General features: G+C 41.5%; 1 long non-coding RNA gene across 1 annotated transcript; it reads left to right on the forward strand.

Moving 5' to 3' along the window:
* The first annotated feature begins 3,359 nt into the window (after window positions 1-3,359).
* On the forward strand, window positions 3,360-4,641 carry LOC139070783 (uncharacterized). The gene is made up of 3 exons (XR_011521239.1): window positions 3,360-3,540; window positions 3,640-3,733; window positions 4,447-4,641. It is a non-coding gene; the product is annotated as an uncharacterized lncRNA (long non-coding RNA).
* The last annotated feature ends 842 nt before the right edge of the window (window positions 4,642-5,483 follow it).

The following is a 5,483-nucleotide window of genomic DNA, read 5'->3' on the forward strand; positions in this document are numbered from 1 at the left end:
ACCGGGCCTGGTGTCACTTTAAAGAAGCAGTCCAGTTACACCTTTGTGGGCTTATAACTTGGCTTCTGAATGTCCTAGAGAGGTTAGGTTTGTTTTAGTGTTCTCCAATCAACAGCCCCTACAACCACAAAAAGGAATGGAGTCCTTAGCACTTATGGTTTGTAAATGGCACCCAGAATTATGTTGCACGAAGCACAATTTCACATCATTCTGGGTTCATTTGTGTGAAAACAAGGTCCAATCAGGCTGAAACGTTACAGGAAGGTAGAATCTATTGAGTTGTAAGTGATCTGAACGTTTCATGATGATAGCACTTTCCTAAGGGGGTCAAACCATGTCCCAAAGGTCACCGGGCCTGGTGTCACTTAAAAAAAGTAGTCCAGTTACACCTTTGAGGGCTTATAACTTGGCTTCTGAATGTCCTAGAGAGATCAGGTTTGTTTTAGTGTACTCCAATCAACAGCCCCTACAACCTCAAAAAGGAATGGAGTCATTAGCACTTATGGTTTTTAAATGGCACCCAGAATTATGTTGCACGAAGCACAATTTCACATCATTCTGGGTTCATTTGTGTGAAAACAAGGTCCAATCAGGCTGAAATGTTACAGGAAGGTAGAATCTATTGAGTTGTAAGTGACCTGAACGTTTCAAGATGATCGCACATTCCTATAGGGGGTAAAACCATGTCCCAAAGGTCACCGGGCCTGGTGTCACTTTAAAAAAGTAGTCCAGTTACACATTTTTGGGCTTATAACTTGGCTTCTGAATGTCCTAGAGAGGTTAGGTTTGTTTTAGTGTACTCCAATCAACAGCCCCTACAACCACAAAAAGGAATGGAGTCATTAGCACTTATGGTTTGTAAATGGCACCCAGAATTATGTTGCACAAAGCACAATTTCACATCATTCTGGGTTCATTTGTGTGAAAACAAGGTCCAATCAGGCTGAAACGTTACAGGAAGGTAGAATCTATTGAGTTGTAAGTGATCTGAACGTTTCATGATGATAGCACTTTCCTAAGGGGGTCAAACCATGTCCCAAAGGTCACCGGATCTGGTGTCAATTTAAAGAAGTAGTCCAGTTACACATTTGTGGGCTCATAACTTGGCTTCTGAATGTCCTAGAGAGATCAGGTTTGTTTTAATGTACTCCAACCAACAGCCCCTACAACCACAAAAAGGAATGGAGTCATTAGCACTTATGGTTTTTAAATGGCACCCAGAATTATGGTGCACTAAGCACAATTTCACATCATTCTGGGTTCATTTGTGTGAAAACAAGGTCCAATCAGGCTGAAATGTTACAGGAAGGTAGAATCTATTGAGTTGTAAGTGATCTGAACAATCCGTGTATCATTCGTTCTTTCTATTTTCGATTGAAAACAAACAATCGAAAAAGGAAAAATGGATTTGTTTTTTTGTTTTTTGTTTTACAAACTGATTTAAAAAAAGAAAAAAAGTCGTGTTTTTCGTATTTTCTATTCTAGTCTCTGATCAAATATGAGATATTGAAAAATGGCCGCTGGACCGAATTTGATTTTAATATTTCGTTAATAAACGGGTTACGTGACCCGGAAGTTTTTTTTCTTGCTAGTGTTCGAAACGTTAACGTTAGCTTCAGTCCTCGTCAGATTCACCGACGAGCAAACCAACCAACATGGACAGTTATGTGTTGTTCAAAGGAACAAAACGGCTGACTCTAAAGGAAGAAGACATGACGACCGAAAAGATTAACAGAATCTTCCAGGTAGCCTTTTATTCTAAAACGCGTTTTACTGACGTTACTGTGCAGAGAACATTTTTAAATACTTTTTACTTATTTCAAAGGTTCATTGCACCAGTCTGTATATTACTGATGACAGCAGTGTAGCCATTTTTCCTGGTAATGACGGACGCTTCAGTACATTGGACCTCTTAGTGAGAGGGCATTACGAAGTTCATGGAGAAGGCATGGAGGAGTCATCAAGCGTGCCTGCATCCTACAACCCCACTCGCTTCTCCTTCCACCGACCACAGAGTACTGCTTCCACGTCGTCTGCAAGACCATCTCCTAGAGTGACTGTTGCAAAAACGTTCCAAAGGTAACCAGATTTATGAAACTGAACACACTGGATTAAGGGCATTAGGATGTGTGCATTTTTGGATTGCTGAACTACATTAGTATATTTTTTACAAATGTGACTGCTGCATGTGACACTGAAAACTAATTTGTAGAATGTTTTGTAAATGTAGTTACAGAGGTGTAAGCATTCAAACCCACTGCCATGTATTATTACTACTTAAGTCTCACACACACACACACACACACACACACACACACACACACACACACACACACACACACACACACACAAAATATGTTCTCCACATCACTCCCTCTCTGCCACCACCTCCTGCCCTGAGGAGATCAGGGCGTGGATGAATCAAAATTTTCTGCAGCTGAATGGCTCTAAAACAGAAGCCATTCAAATCGGAACACCCCACCAACTCTGCTCTTCTCCTGTTACATCTGTTTCATTCATTGGCAATACTATTCACCTCTCTCCCTCTGTTACTAACCTTGGGGTCAAGTTTGACCCAGAACTCTCTTTTGACAACCATGTCACCTCAATTTGCAAAACCTAATTTTTCCATCACCGTAACATTTCCAAACTGCATTGCTCTCTTTCCCTTTCAGCCGCAGAGATGATTGTCCACGCCTTTGTCTCCTCCAGGGTGAACTATTGTAACACACTTCTGTTGGGAATACCTGGCAGGAGCCTCCAAAAGCTCCAGTTTGTCCAGAATAGTGCTGCCAGGGTCCTAATGGGGGTGCAGAAACATGAGCATATTACCCCCATCCTCCACTGGCCCCCTGTACACCTTAGTATAGAATACAAGATCCTCCTGCACACCCACCACTGTCTGCACAGTGCGGCCCCCATATATCTCACTCATCTTCTTTCCCCACACACCGCTACCCGGACCAGAGCAGGCCAACGGCACCTCTCGGTTGCGCCCAGGACACGGCTTAAGACCATGGGCGACAGAACTTTTACAGCATCTGCTCCGTGTCTGTGGAACACTCTTCCTGAACACCTCAGAGCCCCCCTGACCGTCGATGTTTTTAAAAGGGAACTGACAACCTTCCTTTTTAGAAAAGCGTATTTTTAAGTGTCTGTGAACTTTTTTTGTTGTTGTTGTTTTAATTAGTTTTTATCTGTTACTTGTTTGATCTTTGTAGCACTGTGAGATTTGATGTCCAATGTATAGTGCGTTATAAATAAAAATTATTATTATTAATATTAATATTTTTATTATTCTGTCTCTATTTCAGGATTATATGAGTAATTAAATTATTGTCATTATCAGGACCATCTTCATCGCTGAACTTGTTGATGGCAGATTGGAAACAAGCAAGACCCTGACGGTGCGTTTCTCTGAGTTTGAAGCTTCTGTAGTGGGCATCACCAGAAAAGTCAACGAGGCCCTTGAACAAGAGGAGTTAATTATCCTTACTGATGGTCAGGGAAACAAAATCTTGGAAACGGAAGGAACCAGAGGTAAATGAACATTTTAAACCTCCTAGTAAAAAAAAACACTAATTTCTGTGAAGAAAAAATTTAATGTGTTGTGAACTGAATCGACCATTTTACTTACAGGATCAGCATTTTGGAAGCAAAATGCAAGGAAAGTCTTGGCTGTGAGAGAGGAAGACTTCTTGCAGTTACAAGGAAGTAAAAAGAGGAAGCTGAGGTATTTACACAGGAATTTCATTTGGTGTGAATTTAGACTGCACATTTTGTAAGTAAGTTTCTTCTTTGTGAAAATGGTTTTGCCAAAATAGTTCATCTCTGGAAGTTCATGCACAAGTTTGGATTACTGTGGTTCATTTGGTGGGGCGACAGTGGCACAGGAGTTAATAGCTCGCCCCGTTATCGGAAGGTTGCAGGTTCTAGCCCCGCTCAGTCTGTCGCTGTTGTCATGTCCTAGGGCAAGACACTGAACCCTGCTGGTGGTGGTCTTATGGACTGGTGGCGCCAGTGCTCAGCAGCCTTGCCTCTGTAGTGCACCCAAGGGCAGCTGTAGCTACATCGTAGCTCATCCCCACCAGCGTGTGAATGTTTGTGTGAATGGGTGGATGATTGTGTTGTAAAGCGCCTTGGGGGGTTCCAGGACTCTTAGAAGGCGCTACATCAAATTAGCTAGTTAGGTTGACAGATCAATGGTATTTACAACAGCCAGACTTTTAAACTCTGAATTTAAAATATTGGCTGCATCATAACAATATGACTAACACAGTTATTCTACTTTTAAACCACCAAATAGTTCCTGAGTGCAGCTGCAGCTCACCACTCCCCACGGGGATGGGTCAAATGCAGAAATTTCATTTCAGTGTTGGACTGTAACTTTACAAGTATGTTATTGAGAACAAGTAGGTTATAATGTATGTTTATCTTGCTTTTCAGCCGGCGAGATGATAATGGCCTTGATGCTGTGTACGATCAAATTGAGGAGGTCATTTTGGCAGCACAGGGGCTTCGAGAAGTGTCGACTACTATCCGGGAACTGACGGAGCTGGCTAATTCCAACCGCAGCACAGCAGTGTCCCTGAGAGCAGCCGATGCAGCAGCTGTTAAAGATGCCTTTGCCTGTGTTGTCTGCAAAGGTAATTAACAAAAAAAAAAAAAGGATTTTGTCTTTTGTTTGCAGATTTCAGGGTTACTTCCATACTATCTGCTGCTTATTGAGCACTTAGAGCACAGTGTCCTGCCATTAAAAAACGAATTGTATTTATTGTGTTTTACAACTGTTCTAACCAAATTTGCAGAGCCTGTGGTTGAGCCCATTGTTGCAACATGCTGCCAAAGCCTTATTGGCTGCCTGACCTGCGCTGAAGAGTGGAAGAAAAATTCTGCGTTTTGCCCAAAATGTCGAGCAGATGAGTTTGGCATCAACACAGTAAGAGTCACTGGACTCTCTGATGGCCTGGCTGCATTGGGAAATGCACTCTGGCAGTAATATTGAGCTTAAAGCATTATTTTAAGCAATTCTTTGTTCCCTGTTTCACTGAATGTTGTTCATTAATACATGGAAAGCACTTTTAACTTGAACTATGAACGATTTGCTTGGTGACTTTGTTTTTACCTCATTTTTTACAAGCTAAATGACCTCGTTTGCACTATCTTACATAATGATTGTATTGAAAGTTCTCATATATTTTTATAATTGCAATTGTCTGGGAATTGTTTCTACAATAAAGACTTGTTTACCTGTTTGGTATGTTCCAAATTAATCATCAAGCACATGACATTTCTGTTCTAAGGCTCATGCTCAAATAAGAATTAGACCAAAATAGTATGTGTGGTAAAGAGGTAAAGGGGGGGTAGGGGGGGGGGGGGGGGGGGTTACCTTAGTGATGCCAGACAGTTAACATTAATGTTTATTAGCTCATTTCAAATAACTTAAAGCTTTGGAAGAAATGTAAAACTGTTCCATACATCCT

The sequence above is a fragment of the Nothobranchius furzeri genome, chromosome 1 (assembly GCF_043380555.1).
Source record: "Nothobranchius furzeri strain GRZ-AD chromosome 1, NfurGRZ-RIMD1, whole genome shotgun sequence".
Lineage (NCBI taxonomy): Eukaryota > Metazoa > Chordata > Actinopteri > Cyprinodontiformes > Nothobranchiidae > Nothobranchius > Nothobranchius furzeri.